We start from the raw sequence: 17,144 nt of genomic DNA on the forward strand, positions 1-17,144 counted from the left end.
ACTGAGATTGTTAATTTAGTGCCCACTTGATTTTCTGTAACTTCACCCTCTTTTATGAAATGTATTAATTGATTTTCTTAAAAGGTTGGATATGTTAAGTGTATAAATTTGTTTTTGTTTTCTTTAAATAAAAATAATCTCTCTTGGAATGCTGTGCATTTGTTATTCTATGTCTTGGTCTGTTCACTTGATTTCTAAGGTAACGGAGGTCAACAATACTTGGTGTGTTTATCCAGTTTAGTAGGTTAAAGCAAGAGCATAGTGTTCTTCTCACTGGCAGACTTGGAATTCTCTTCTCCCTGCTATGCGTCTGCTAAATCATGTTCCTTCATCAAATCTCAGTTTTTAAATCTTTTTTTCATGGATTTATTTTTAAAGCTTCCAGACTAAATGAGAGCATCTTGTTGGATAGACTCTGCACATCTTATATTTTTCTTCATAAAAATCACAGCCTAATACTGGCTTTCCCTTCTAGTTTACCCGCTGGAAGAAGGTTTATGTCTGCTATATGTACCGATAAGTTACAGGCAAGTAGAACACACTTACCTGCCTTAAATACATCTGTCTGAGTAAGTTAATAGAGGTACAAGGTCATAAATGAAAACATGATCTATGACTGTTTAAAATCTTGTTAAATGTAACAAAAATCAGATGGAAAAATGGAGGCTGTAATTTACCAAATATGCAAAATAAGCTACCTGTAAAAATAGGCTCGATAAATTCTCTATTACAGACACACTAAATATAAATGCACACATATCTTAACAGAATGAAATTGATAGAGAAAATAAGACTGCATACCTCAGAAGTTTCAGAAATTTTAATGAAGAAACCTGTAGTCACAGATCTTGAATTCTCGCCTATCTCAAAGGACAGTAACATTTTTCCTGTGTAAAATGAAGAATATTCAAGAAAAAAATTGCATTTAAAAGGTATCTAAAGTTAATAAAATCTTAGAAGTCAATGTAATAGTACATTCCTACCATGATTCATATGATCTGTAACTACCATATGATCCATTAATTTCACTTCTGGATATTTATTAGAAGAAATCAAAAGGACAAACTGGAAAAGATATATGGATACAATCTCTTTACAACAGAACCTAGATTAATATTTGCTTAAATAACTGCAAGAGATGTGAGTGTGCTAGAAAGTGGCTGGTGGACTCCCTTAAATCCCTGTAGTTCAGCCTAGCCAGGTTGACACACTAGAAATCCATTACAAGGACATATGCCATTTAGCATTAAAAAGTATAAAAAATATAAAAGTTCTCTCATTTCAGTCTTACTACACAGGATTGCCTACCCAGAGAATGACCTGAATATTCACCCTGTTTCTCAATAAATGCATCATTTTAGTAAACATTTCTTATTGCAGTGTTAATAATATGGTAACACTAATAATGATAATACTGAAATTTTGTTATCTCTAATCACCTTATGAGAGCTTGACTGATATCAGTGTTTTTAACCTTTAATTTTATATCCTTCAGTGTATTAATTGTTTTGTGGTGATTCCAATCAGTCTTCCCCAGTGTGCTTGACTCCCTCAAATACACACACACACACACACACACACACACACACACACACACACACACAGAGCATTCTTATGGATGTGATTCTAGATTCTTCTCCTGGTTGCAGCAGAAGCATGGAACCATGTGGTAAGTGAACCTGCAGGGTCTTGGCTTCTGAGGTCAGTGGAGCCACAGAAAATTCTTGTGACCTATTCTGTGGCCTGGACTTTCCTGCATTGTCATCTGCTACTTGTCTGCTAACTTAGGGTCCCAACAGCCTAACCTGAGAACAAACAGAGACCCTGGAGGTTACTGAAAAGCTGTTAGGGGACTGACACTGTCTGTGGCTGGAGAGTTTTAATGGCTGTCAGCAGCATTTACAGATAATATGTAAATTGTCATTCAGTTAAAAAAGGATGTTAATCTGTATTATTGTATTTTTATTACTTAGAATTATTATTTATATTATTCTATATCTTGTAGAATAAAGTTAACTGTTTTTTTCTGCATATCTCAGGAGAATGTTAATATTTCAAGTTGTTTTTCTTTGGCATAAAACTTTGACCTCTCCTTCAAAAATGAATTAGCGGTGGTTTGTGACCACCTAGAGGGGTGGGGTAGGGAGGGTGGGAGGGAGGGAGATGCAAGAGGGAAGAGATATGGGAACATATGTATATGTATAACTGATTCACTTTGTTATAAAGCAGAAACTAACACACCATTGTAAAGCAATTATACTCCAATAAAGATGTTTCAAAAATAAAAAAAATAAAAGAAATAAATCTATGGATAAAAGCATTAGGTGATCACATATTTGTTCCTTCAATGCCAGGGTTGTTGCATATCTGCTCTGGATCCATTATGTCACTCGGTGCTGCGTCTTCATAGCCCAGTTATTTCTTTCCTTTTAGTAGGTTATGCTAGTAGAGTGATTGGCAAAGGCTGACAGTCAATTCTAGGATGTCCAACAGGATTTAATTTAATGTTAACACTTATGTGCATTATGCATGTCTTTTACCTTCTGTAAAACTATAGATGTAATCAGTAGTTACAATTTATTTAAGGATTACTATTTTTCTCATCACAGAACTTTAGAATGAGTCAATTAACTAAATGCAGTAAGCAGGCATAGAAAAAAATATATATATATATTTAGTGAGAGAGAGAGAAGTTTTATACATTATACATTATACATTAGTTCAATCATCTCAGATTGCTATAGGATCACTGTATGTGTACTTTTGGCAGCAGACTTTAAGCAGGAGTACGTATCATGAATAAGTTGATAGATGGGAAATGGTGAATAATACATACTATAAAAATAACAATTGTCTGTAAAGCAGCACAGAAAATGTTGCCTGGTCCTGAAGGGTGCCAACTAAACAAGTCATTCAAAGGGCCAGGTTTTCTTATATGTTGTAACCATTTTACCTTTCAGAAAACTTTTCCTATGTGTATCTCAACTTCTTCAGATGTGTTGATGTAAGTGTAAAAAGTATTGTGACTGACATTACAAATGCCTTTTTTTTTGACCAGTAGATAAGTCAATTCTATTATCTAATATTACCTGAGCTAAGGAATTTAGGGATTTCTGTTGTGCTGCAATGCTTCTTGTGGTTTCTTCAGCCATTTGAAGAATGGTGGTTGATAGATTTCTAAGTATATCCTTGTTTACATATACTCATGTGCTCAGAGCATAGAAACCCAAAAGAAATTTTCCACCTGGTGTCTTAGTATCCTGTTAGCATGGATCTCTTGACTCTGTAATGGGGAGGAAAAGGAGGTCCATCTCTCTTTTTGTACATAGATGATGAAGTAACAATGTCACAATAAGCATAAACCTTCTACTTGCCATCTATTAAGAAATATATGTGCCCACCCTTGGGAAGGTGGGTAGGTTCCCATACTACATATGAAGAAAAAAATCAGAGGGAGCGGAGATAATTCCTCCTACTGTGCTTTCATTGATAGATTCGCTAATTGGAATCTTTGATAACGGAATTGTAAACCATGGGTCATTTTGCCTGAAGGATCCAAAAGTGATCTCTATGATATTTGATATGGAAACTTGGAATCTACCTGGTCCTGGTGAACATAACATTGACTTCTTCCTACCTGAAGGGCACAAAGTCTGGCCAATGGATACTCCAGAGAGAGAGAGAGAGTTGAAAGCATCCATTCTGGGTGCAAAGATGACGGGCAGGTAAAGAGGGAAGGGACAGGTCCCCACCTTGGCATTTAGCCCAAGAAAAGGGATGCTTTTTGCAAGTTTTGCAGTTTAGTCTCCTAATTCATCACAGCCTCCAGACTCTGATAATTGTCTTTTTAAGGAGGGAACGAGAAAGAATGAGGTCTGGCACAATGTCCCTGTCACCCAAGTGATGCCAAATTGATATTTTAAGCCAAAGAATGGTCATGGGAGGTCAAAGTCAAACCATGGCACACTGACTGCCTGGCACAAGTGAAGGAGGAACCCAGAGACACACATGGCCTTGGGGGCACTGGCCTCCCCCTTGTGGTAGAAATCCTCTAATGTGCATGGCTGAGAACCATCAGGAGCCATTGGGAGTGGGGACTCTGTGGACACGTTCACTTAGATGTCTCTAGCACACGTGACACTCCCACAATACACAAAACCCAATAAGGACCCCTCACTCCTCTTTCCTTGGGTCATTTAAGAACATTTATTTTTTTATAACTGAAACTTTCTACCCTGTAAACTGTCTCATCCCATTTCCCCCTTCTCCAACCCCTAGCAACCACTATTATATTCTCTGATTCTATAAAACTGTTTTTTAAATTTCTATGTATAAGTGATACCATATAGTATTTGTCTTTCTAGGCCACAGTGGTGCAGGGAGCTCAATGGGTTAAGAACTAACCTCCCCAGAGTGTACAACTTTGGCCTGCAAACTATTTCAAGCTGAAGGCAATCAAGGCCCTGCAGAATCAAAAAGAAACCTTTACCTCTTCATGAACTACCTCAAAGAATTTAGATGGGACCCTGACCCTGAAAGAGAGCTATTACCAAGAGATAACTTTATCTGAATTATGTATCTGTGTGGCAGGACAAACATCTAATTACCAAACACTTGCTCTTCTGTAAATCACCTCTTCCCCTTTGAAGCCTGCAGCCCCTATCCCTATCTCCGTGTCCTAAGATCACATGGAAGCTTCAATTAATTGGCTTCTCCTTGAGTCTCACCGTACTTGTGGGACTCCCATAAGCTTGCATTTAAATTTGTTTTTCTCCTGTTACTATGTCTCAGATCAATTTGATTATTAGGCTAGTTGAAGATCATAGAAGGATAGAGGAAAAATTTTTTCCTCCCTAAGACAGATAAAAATGAATGTGCAAGATGAAACTAAAACATAATCTTAAGGAAAAAAGTATAATTATCCTGTGACTTTTTAAACAGTTAAGAACTCCCTTGCCACGGTTATACATATATAGGTAAATGTAAAAACAGTAAAAGGAATATTTATTTAGAAAGGTGTGCTTTAAAACATTGAGAATTTAATCATTTTATTTCTTTGTAGTAAACTTATCAAGAGTAGTGTGAGCAGTGACTGCCTTTTCATGGCATAACTGATGACAGGGAGCCAACATCTTTTTATGCTTTGTAAATTGTCATCCTCCTTTCTTTTCTTTTTCTTTTTTTTTTTTTTTTTTTCATCCTCCTTTCTAAGTTTGGATCAGCCTTCCATATTGGATCCTTTGTCCTTCAGATGTCATGAAATTCCTTCAGAGTTTCGTTAGTCAGAAATTTCCAGAGTGTGTCACTTCCTCTGGGGCTTCTTTATCCTTTCCTTCACACACTTTCCTCCTTCCTGCACTTCAGGGAGAAGAGCGATGTGAACCTGAGAGGAACAGAGGCTATGGAGAGAAGGTTACCCTTGACTAGTTCAAGATCACATGCAAGAAAATGGAGGAAGAACAGTCTGGATTGACATGCTTTTTAATCACATGAGGCGCCTCACCACATTGGCTCCCCGTGCAGGTTGGCTCCATTGAAGGAGAAAGTGTGCAGATAATTGAGCGGCTGGAAGAGCAGGAGGGAGACATTTCTACCAGTATCAGTATGGTGTGTCTGATGAGAACTGTTTTTTCTTTCCAGGCAGAAATTCACAGGGCTCTAGTGATCAGCAATCAGGTGGACCAGGGAGTTGGAAGGAGTTTCATCTCTGAGCTGGGAAGCCACGGGGTTGGGGCAGGTTTGAGGCCACACTCACTGGACTCTGGAACTCAGGGAAGGAGAGGATGAGGAGGTGAGACCAGGAAACACCACATGTGCACTAGTGTAGGTCACCCATTTCCCGTTATCAAGTGCAGAGTAAGGAACCAGATGGCTTAGGGCTCCTCACATATCCTTTGGTCCCTGCTCTGGAGAAGATTCACCTGCAGGACACCTGGCCCTGACCCTGTGCAGGAGAGGGCCCCAGAATCCACCTGGATCCAAGATTTATAAAGGGGGACACTGGAACTTGGGAATGGGGGTTATATGTCCACAAGAACTTCCCCCTTCACCCTTCCCCATTCACTGAAGTCATAACAGGTTTCCTTCCCTCCAGGACCTTTAGGGATTCTTGCACCAGGAAATCAGGCCAGGCTCAGCCAAGGTCTTATGTGGAGGGGGAGGGTTGCAGGTCTTCCATGTGTCAATTTCAACTTTTAACAAGTCTCTAAATGAGGGCTGCTCTCACCCAGTTGTGTCATATTCTCCTATCCCAATCCTTTTTCCTGCACTCCTTCCTAGCATTGGCCAGGCAGGGATTTGAGGACTGTTTGTTTTTCTCTGTCATGTGGTGCATTCTGTCCTGGAGGGTCATGACTACTTCTAAGTGTGTCTACATACATTCTAAAACACAAATGCGGTCAGCCCCATTGCACCTGGGTTATCACATGGACGATCTGGTCAAACTCTCCATTTTTCTCACCTGGGAGCTGCAGCCTTAACACCTTCAACAAGCATTTGTCCTTGAGTGGCTGCTGATGCAGTGACACAGACCTCAGTGATTGACAATCTACAGCTCATAGGCTGTAGATTTAAAACAGCAAACAGGAAGAATCAGTTTTTTTTTTTTTTTAAAGTTAAGATTCTTTTTTTTTTTTTTAAATTTATTTCTTTATTTTTGGGTGTGTTGGGTCTTCGTTTCTGTGCTAGGGCTTTCTCCAGTTGTGGCAAGTGGGGGCCACTCTTCATCGCGGTGCGCGGGCCTCTCACTGTCACGGCCTCTCTTGTTGCGGAGCACAGGCTCCAGACGCGCAGGCTCAGTAGTTGTGGCTCACGGGCCTAGTTGCTCCGCGGCATGTGGGATCTTCCCAGACCAGGGCTCGAACCCGTGTCCCCTGCATTGGCAGGCGGACTCTCAACCACTGCGCCACCAGGGAAGCCCAAGAATCAGTTTTTAAAGTGGCAAGATGTTACTAATTCTCTTAGGAAAATGAAGGAACTCCTTTGGAAAAGCTCCAAGTTTGGTCACTCTCTTTATTTAGGATATTCAGAGGTGCCTGTCTGATTGAGGAGAAACCAGCTATGATAGAATTATCAAAGAAATCATGAAACGGACAGTGGTAAAGTGGTGAAGGCAAATTTTATGAAGGACAGTTGCAATAGTGGAAGAGAGACCCCAGTATGGAACAGGGCTGCATTCCAAATACAATAGGGACAAGTGGGGATTTACAGCCAGGGAACAGGGGTGTTTGTGGTTGGCATATTACTAAGAGGGGACATCGGGACTGATGGGGGGAGTGATTCTGGCTTAATCAACTTAACAGGCTTCCTACTGAAGGCAGCCAATGATGACTAGATACCAAGAGCATGAAGTGAGGAATTTTGATCAGATATTGGGGGTGGGCACATATCAAGGGTGGGATGGTTGTGTCGCTCTGCCTGGAAGCTTCTCAATCATGGGACACAAGAGAATGCATTCCATCACTTTTTGCAAACCAGGCCAGCACACCCAGCCTGGTGGTTCCTCTAATGGTTACCTGTGCTGCAGTTTCATTATTGTGGTTTACACTTGGAACACACTGCCTCCAGGAAAGCCACCAAAAAAAAAAAAAAAAAGAGTCAACAAAAGTCACAGTGTTCTTGGAAAGTAAATGATGTCCCTGAACTTATATATAGAAGCACACCCGACTCTATAACTGGAATTGATATTGAGCCCAAGCTTTGTTCTACTCACCGCACAGCATGCCAATAAATTGAGAGACGAGCTGCTGGGGAAAAGAATCGCTACTTTATTTGGAAAGCCAGCAGACCAATAAGATGGTGGACTAGTGTCTCTAAAAACTAACTTCCCTGAGTTAGAATTCAGGCTTCTTTTATAATAGATGGGGAAGAGGTAAAGTTCTGGTTCTGGCCAGACTCCAGAGAAGATGTGTTAATTTTTTCCTTCCTACAGCCATTCACCAGTGGGTCTGGTCAGGATGTTTCCTGTGAGCTAAAAAAAGGTATTTTAGCTTAATGCTCATTAAAGCTTCCAGACATGGGCTATTATGAAACAGAACACAAAGGTTTTTTTCTTATTACAGAATTTCCATGTTCCCAGGACACAGTTCTTTAGACCTTGGAAAAGCGGACACGTGGGGTGGGCTGAGACACTGTGACATGTCTTGAGGACTGAGTCAGCCTCACACACCCATCCCCCAGTTCTCTTAGTGTCACTAAGCCCCTGTGTGGTATTCTGAGGTCACCTCTTTCCAGGAGCCCCTCACACCCAGCCTCTGCCCATGGAAGAGACAATCCTGCAGGAAGGAGGTGACTCAGAGTCCAGCACTCAGGACATTCCTTGACAACTGACCAGACCAGGCCCAGCATCCTCTCCTGTACAGATATATATGCCAGTCTGATGAGAGGCCCTGGAGAAGAGCTTTAGACCAATCCTGATGCCAACTGCTCTCCAGTCCCAGATTCATTTCCATAATCCAGGGAGCGTGTGCATCTCAGATGGGACTCAATAGACTTTCTCTCTCAGTTACACTTGTGTTCTTCTCCTAAGCTTTTGCTTGTGGACAAAGTACACTGCCTGCCATTTCAGTAAACTAAGGATATTGCAGCCAAAAAACCATCAGCCACTGCAGGCCCCCAAGACAATGTGCCCTGACTGGAATTCAGGGGTGGAGAAAACAAGATAGTAGCCCTAGTTAGTTAAGATGCATATCAATGAATGAATTTGATGAGCCCAGATTCTTGCATCTTTCTATACATAGAAAAGCATAAAAATCATTACCTCAAAATGTGTCATTTTTGACATAAGCAGTAATCTTTTGATGTTTTCCTAAATTTTTTTTAGCAAATGATCTTATATACTCTGGCTCTTCCCATATCCCTTTGGAACAGTTCCTCAGAGCTTTCTCAGAGGCCATATTCCTGGGCTATAATCCTCAGTAAGACCACCAAATAAAACATTTCTCAAATTTTAGGTTGTGCCTTTTTTATCATGTGAGGTGCTCTTCCAAGGCCTTTTCCCAATCCAAAGTGTACTCACCTCACTCACATGATTTCCAGGAGTTAGATGGAAACTCTCTGTGCATTCTATTTAATATTACTTTGACACTAAATCTGCTCTAAAAAATAAAGTCTACATTTAAAATTACAGACCAATACCACTGATGAATATAAATGCGAAAATCTGCAACAAAATACTAGCAAACAGAATAAAACATCACATTAAAAGGATCATACACCATGATCAAGTGGAATTTATCCCAGGGATGCAAGGATTCTTCAATATATGCAAATCAATCAATGTGATACACCATATTAACAAACTTAAGAAGAAAAACCATATGATCATCTCAATAGATGCAGAAAAAGCTTTTGACAAAATTCAACACCCATTTATGATAAAAACTCTCCAGAAATTGGGCATAGAGGGAACCTACTTCAACATAATAAAGGCCATATATGACAAACCCACAGCAAACATCATTCTCAATGGTGAAAACCTGAAAGCATTTCCTCTAAGATCAGGAATGAGAAAAGGATGTCCACTCTCACCAGTCTTATTCAACATAGCTTTGGAAGTCCTAGCCACAGCAATCAGAGAAGAAAAAGAAATAAAAGGAATACAAATTGGAAAAGAAGAAATAAAACTGTCACTGTTTGCAGACGACATGATACTATACATAGAGAATCCTAAAGATGCTACCAGAAAACTAGTAGAGCTAATCAATGAATTTGGTAAAGTTGCAGGGTACAAAATTAATGCACAGAAATCTCTTGTATTCCTATACACTAATCATGAAAAATCTGAAAGAGAAATTAAGGAAACACTCCCATTTACCGTTGCAAGAAAAAGAATAAAATACCTAAGAATAAACCTACCTAGGGAGACAAAAGATCTGTATGCAGAAAAGTATAAGACACTGATGAAAGAAATTAAAGATGATACCAACAGATGGAGAGATATACCATGTTCTTGGATTGGAAGAATCAATATTGTGAAAATGACTATACTACCCAAAGCAACCTGCAGATTCAGTGCAATCCCTATCAAATTACCAGTGGCATTTTTTCTGGAACTAGAACAAAAAATCTTAAAATTTGTATAGAGACACAAAAGACCCTGAATAGCCAAAGCAATCTTGAGGGGAAAAAACGGAGCTGGAGGAATCAGACTCCCTGACTTCAGACTATACTACAAAGCTACAGTTATCAAAACAGTATGGTACTGGCACAAAACCAGAAACATAGATCAATGGAACAGGATAGAAAGCCCAGAGATAAACCCAGGCACCTATGGTCACCTAATCTATGACAAACAGGCAAGAATATACAATGGAGAAAAGACAGTCTCTTCAATAAGTGGTGCTGGGAAAACTGTACAGCTACATGTAAAAGAATGAAATTAGAACACTCTCTAACACCATACACAAAAATAAACTCAAAATGGATTAGAGACCTAAATGTAAGACTGGACACCATAAAACTCTTAGAGGAAAACATAGGAAGAACACTCTGACATAAATCACAGCAAGATCTTTTTTGATCCACCTCCTAGAGTAATGGTAATAAAAACAAAAATAAACAAATGGAACCTAATGAAACTTCAAAGCTTTTGCACAGCAAAGGAAACCATAAACAAGATGAAAATATAACCCTCAGCATGGGAGAAAATATTTGCAAATGAATCATCGGACAAAGGATTAATCTCCAAAATATATAAACATCTCATGCAGCTCAATATTAAAAAAACAAGCAATCCAATCTAAAAATGGGCAGAAGACCTAAATAGACATGTCTCCAAAGAAGACATACAGATGGCCAAGAAGCACATGAAAAGCTGCTCAACATCACTAATTATTAGAGAAATGCAAATCAAAACTACAATGAGGTATCACCTCACACCAGTTACAATGGGCATCATCAGAAAATCTACAAACAACAAATGCTGGAGAGGGTGAGGAGAAAAGGGAACCCTCTTGCACTGTTGGTGGGAATGTAAATTGATACAGCCACTATGGAGAACAGTATGGAAGTTCCTTAAAGAACTAAAAATAGAATTACCATATGACCCAGCAATCCCACTACTGGGCATATACCCAGAGAAAACCATAATTCAAAAAGATACTTGCACCCCAATGTTCATTGCAGCACTATTTACAGTAGCCAGGTCATGGAAGCAATCTAAATGCCCATCGACAGAGGAATTGATAAAGAAGTAGTGGTACATATATACAATGGAATATTACTCGGCCATAAAAAGGAACAAAGTTGGGTCATTTGTAGGTACGTGGATGGATCTAGAGACTGTCATACAGAGTGAAGTAAGTCAGAAAGAGAAAAACAAATATCATATATTAACACATATATGTGGAACCTAGTAAATGGTACAGATGAACCGGTTTGCAGAGCAGAAATTGAGACACAGAAGTAGAGAAAAAACGTATGGGCACCAAGGGGGGAAAGTGGCGGGAGGTGGTGGTGGTGGTGGGATGAATTGGGAGATTGGGATAGACGTGTATACACTGATGTGTATAAAATGGATGACTAATAAGAAAAATAAACAAAAAATAAACATTAAAAAGAAAAAAAAGAAAAAGAAACAATTTTTGTTCATTGGTCTTTAAAAGAAGTTTTAAATTTTCATTTGTTTGGAGGCTCCAAACCAAGTAAAACATTTTTTAAATTACCCACTTGCATTCTTTAAAAGTACTAAATTACCTCTATAATTTGTATATTTGATATTATATAAATCACTCTGAAAATATTTATGCTCAACTAGCATTTGCACGACAGAAAAATTTTTTGAAATTCTGAAGTGTACAGTTCTGCTTACAAAATTGCTTTATATCCTCTGGTCTGATGGACCAGTGAGTGGCCTAGGAGACCTGAGGCTCAGAATGTCTATCAGTAGAGATTAATCTAATCTCTCCAATGCCCTCACCTGCCCCTCCCTGCACTGGCTGCTAGAGCAGCTTTGGTGAATCATGATTCGTTGGTGGCCATATGTAAAATCTGACTCCCTTTCAGGCCCTGGGTATTGCTGTTCTCACTGTTGTAAGGAATAGAGGCTAAGCTAGAGGGATGAGATACTTGTGATGTCCACTAGAAGGGAAAAAGAACCTCTTAGTCAATAATGAGCTCTTACTCAGCAGCTCCAGGGTGAAGCCCTCAACAAGCACCATCTCATTGGATCCTACTAAAAATTCCATAAGCTGGGTATGCATCATTATCTTCATTTTAGGGGGAAAATGAAGCTCTTGCATAATGTCTGCCCAGCCCTATATCCCCTTCCTCCCCAGAGTCAACAATACTATCGTCTGAATCCTTAGCAGGGAGCCTTCATTTGAGTGCACTTTTTTTAGACCCACTGTGATGGTTAAATTTATGTGCCAATTTCACTGTGAGAAGAGATGCCCAGAGTGCAGGTCAAACATTAATTCTGGGAGGATCTGTAAGTGCATTCTGGAAAGAGATTAACATTGGAATCAGTAGACTGAGTGAAGAGATCAGCCCTCACCAATGTGGGTGGGCATCATACTATCTTTTGGGGCTCTGAATGTAACAACAAGGGCAACTTGTCTCCCTCTCTATCTTCTTGGTCATGAATATTGGAGCTTCTGGCTCTTGAGCCTTGAAATTCCAGGACATACACCAGTGGTTCCCTGGTTCTCAGGTCTTGAGCCTTGACTTGGAGCTACACCATCAGTTCCACTGCTTTTCAGCCTTAAGCCTAGCTCTGAATTATACCACAGACTTTCCTAGTTCTCTAGCAAACAAACAGTAGACAGTGGGACTTCTCAGCCTCTGTAACCTTGTAAGCCTCTTCTCATAATACTTGTGTGTCTATATATACAGGTGAATACTGAACAACATGTGATTGAACTGCTCAGGTTCACTTACACATGGATATTTTTCAATAATAAATATAGTTCTACACCATCTGTACTTGGTTGAATCTGAGGAACCTGAACTGATGATGAGAAGGGCCAACTATGATTTATATGTAATCAATGCATAACAGATATTTTGTTATACATTTTGAAATGCTGATGTCAAACATGCTATCCTTGTCTTCCCTGATATGGAGAGACAAGAGTCGTAATGGGAATAATATCATCTCTTATTGAAGTGAACAATCTCACAAAAGGATATAATTTTTAATGTGGAATGGAAATAATAAAATCATGTTAAATGCATGTATTCTTTTAGTATTTTGCTAAAAGGAATTTGGATGTCTGGCCAAAACTACATTAAATCAATAAGGACCTCTACCCACCCCTGACAGTCATGGAATGGTGAGGACCAGAGTCTTATTAACAGTGTGCACAACACCTTCCAGAACTGGCACCTTGCTCTTTGCAGTGAAGCCTTTCTCAGCACATGCAAAGGCCAGGAACTGAAACTTATAGACCCACTGGTAGAACCGTGAAAAATACTCATGGCCAGGGTCATAGCCTGAGTCAGCAATGAGAGCCCTGCCAAGAGCTCTTCACTCCAGTGGTTCATTGGACACTGAATATGTTCTTTGTTTGTATTAACCTGCTGAATAGCCAAAGAAATAAGCAAAGATGTAAGATGCCCCAGACAAAATAAGGAACTTGCAGCAATGGTAAGGTTGCTGATCATAGGCAACTCAATGCCTTTTATGTTTTCATCAATAACTGGAGATTCCTGAGGTACACACTGAGAAAACAGAATAATATACCATGGAGGGCAGCAGTCAGTTTTCACTGTGGGTCTCTTTATTTCTGACCATTCCTTTACAGCTAGCCACCCAGGTATAACTCCAACATGTAGGTCTCAACCCCATATCTGCCTCCAAAAATTTAGGTTCATATTTGATTGTAAAAACACATATTCCCAAAAGTCCCATCACCTCCCAGGGTCTACATTTCCAGTGCAATCCTGCACCCAACCTGGATCACCATTCCTTTTCCCATTCACACTGAGCAGGTATCAGAAACCTTGAGTGTGTTTTCCCTTCATAATGTACCTATGTCCTAGATTTCAGTTTCCATGTGCCCAGAAGAAAGCTTTTGATAGAGGCAACCAACTAGACATGAGTATTACAGCAGTATATAATGGGCGCCATGTGATTGCATATGTCATCGTCATAGTGAGGACAGGGGCTGAGGCTAAGCCAGATGGTCCTGGGCTGTGATAAGTCTCTCAGAATCTCAAACAGCTTAGCCCCAAGCTGGGCAAGTCTCCCTTCGAGCAGAATACCCTGAGGGCTATAACTCTCCTGAGGGGCAGGATACAGCTCTTGACTTAGCAGGGCAGCCCAGTGGTGTGTAGCAGCAACTTCTCCATGACAGCCATGGAGAGGAGGTTCCCACACAGGCTGAAGGACCTGAGCTGGGAGCAGTGGCTCAGGGCAGGCAGGATGGCCTCAAATTGGAAGTCCATGATCCCACACTAATCTAAGTCCAATCCTGGAGCATGGTTACAACTTTCTCCAGCAGAACTTGGAGAAGCTCAGGACTAAAGTCAGTCAGAGTGACACCACTCAGATCCAGGCCTTTTAGCTGACTGATGTTTGGGCATAGGGACAGATGGATCAAATCTGATTCTGTAAGCCTTCAGTTAGTTTTTGAGAGGTTGTCCAAGGTGGTCCTCAGGTACCTGGGGAGAAACCAAGCAATTAGTTCTTGGAAACTCAGGTGCCAGGCGGGCTCCAGGTGAGAGACAAATGATTTCTACGGGGCCAAGGTTAATCTGACCATCTGATGAGGGTCAATACACTGATTGCCCAGTCTCATTCTAGGCTGAGTCCTGGTGACTGAGTCACTTCACAGAATCTTGAAAATTCTCTTTTCCATCATCAAGCTGAGTACAACATATTCCACTTCCTTATGAGGATGAACAAAGATAATGGAATGTACTAGAACATGCTAAGAGGAGAGCCTGAGAGAGTCTCAATCAAGTGTGGACATCACTGAATTTTGGTATCGGGAGATGAGATAAAAAATGATTTCCACTCAGACTCCTTCAGTCCTTGCTTGGGCTCCAGATGCCTATATCCCTGGCCAGGTGAGGCTCTAGGGAGACGTGCATAAAGAACAAACGTGCACAAGGTCCCACAACATCAATGGAGGTTGCCAGTCTGCAGGGGCTCACTTATTTCCCTGCATGATCTACAAACCTTCTATCACTGTTTATTGTCCTTTGGGCTCTGCTCCATTACCACCATCTCCAGAATCATGCTTTTCCCATATATTAATTACCTTATCTGGCGCAACAACTATTACAGACAGGGAATTTAAGACAGGGTCATTGTGGTCACAAACCTTGTGAGCATAGAGGTTTCCTTCAGAAATGCTCTGGTCTGATGTGGTTTCCCCACTTCAATGTCCTCTTTACTTACCTATGTTTTTAAGTCATTCGAACATAGACACCTCTTCCAAAGGAAGAAATCACAAACCCTCCATTTCTAGATCCAAACATCAGAGTCTATAATCTGTACCTCTCTAGCAGGGTGTCCCTTTCAAGAGCCACTGTACCAGTTTAGCACCTACCTTGTTTTGTATGGCTGTGAGATACCACCACTCAGGATAGAGCAGCAAGGGAGGCAGTCCAGGTGACATTCTAGTGTTGTGTTCACTAGTACTTGGCCACTGGTGCACTCTCACCTGAGCATCTGGTCCAGGCAGCCTTCAAGGAGGGAGGGAGATTCCAGATAAAGATCCCAGAGGTGGTGCAGCCTGAGAAACTGAGAGGTAATTTGGACAAGTTAATGCTGCTCCTGCCCCTCAAAGCCAGACATGTGGATGTGGGAGAGAATAAGTCTCTGAAAATTACTCATCTGGCCCAAGAAAGGAGCAAACATGGCCAGGGTGGACAGATGCCAAGGGCAGTTTACTTGAATCTCCTGGATACAGTCCAGGTGCACCATATTCAGGACCTTCATAATATTTTCACGGGCATTGCAATGAACTTCAGCTTCTTACAGCACAGGTGTATGGAAACTTTTCTCTGCTCCACCCATCAGATGAGGTAGGTGAAGAAGTTAATCAGGGACCGTTTCTTTGCAAAAGTTTATGAATGCCTTCAAGGGAGCCAAAGGCTGCTTTGTCCTCAAACTGTGCTCAGCCATTGGTGCTATTCCTGACCTTCAGCATCCATGAGTGTTGGCTCCAGACCACGTGCTCCAGAAGTTCTGACCAGTATCCTGTAAATTCTGCACCTGAAGTTTGCACTTCCTATGGGGAAAAAGAGATTTGTGGGGATGCATTAAAATCAACACAGAATGAAGCAACAGCCTCAAAATGTGACAACAGACTGCCCATCTATACTGTAACTTCAGACTCCTGATATCACCTGCTGCCTTGTCTTCTTTCCTCTCCACCTCACTTTCCTCCATCTCCCTTTCCCCACCCCTCCTTTGTGATTCTCCACTTCTGGTAACTTTAAGCATCACTGAGAGGAGGTGGGGCATGTTTTTTTTCAGGTTCCCCTGCATCGTAAGCACTCATAAGCTTTGGAAGGCATTTCCCATAGTGAGCCACGTCCTCTGAGCTTCTTCATTGCCATCTTCAGAATCCTCTGGTCCATCCCTTTTCCATCCACTTTCCCTCACCCCAGCTGTCTCCTCCAGGATGCCCAGGACTTTACCATGCTACGCAAGTCTGACTAACCTGGGGCAAAGCTTCTGAGCAAAAAGGATATCAAGTGCTTCCAGTTCTGCTTGTAGGGGCCCTACATGAGGCATGTCTATCAGGTTCCCCAGAGGCAGGTGGACAAAAGGCCAGGCTAGCACCATGGCCTTCAGGGTTTCAATGCATCTCGCTTCAAAGACCTCCATGAACAGTGGTGAGAAGAGCTCCGTGGGTGGATCCTCCAGACCAGAAAAGGCTGAGGCCTCTTCCCTCAGCAGGTTCATTCCTGCCAGCTCCAGGAGTCTGGGAGGGGTCCAGACACTCATCCTAACTCTGCTCCAAAAGGAATGTTGTGGATACTGCCAGGGAACAAGGCATCCATTTCAGGCCAGGAATGAGTACACCTTAGACTATCTCCCAACCCTTCAGAGGAATCTACTCAGGGCCAAGGTCACTGCTCTGGCAGGGGTGGAAGTGTCTCACTTAGCCCATATTACACTCTGGGCTCAGTGGTCACAAAGCTATAACTCTTTCCCTACTGGACTCAGAACAAGCATCTCACAAGTACCA

General features: G+C 41.2%; 1 pseudogene; it reads right to left on the reverse strand.

Moving 5' to 3' along the window:
* Window positions 1–14,029: 14,029 nt before the first annotated feature.
* LOC103018313 (PRAME family member 27-like) lies at window positions 14,030–16,900 on the reverse strand (annotated as a pseudogene).
* Window positions 16,901–17,144: the final 244 nt, after the last annotated feature.

Source organism: Balaenoptera acutorostrata, chromosome 8 (assembly GCF_949987535.1).
Source record: "Balaenoptera acutorostrata chromosome 8, mBalAcu1.1, whole genome shotgun sequence".
Classification (NCBI taxonomy): Eukaryota; Metazoa; Chordata; class Mammalia; order Artiodactyla; family Balaenopteridae; genus Balaenoptera; species Balaenoptera acutorostrata.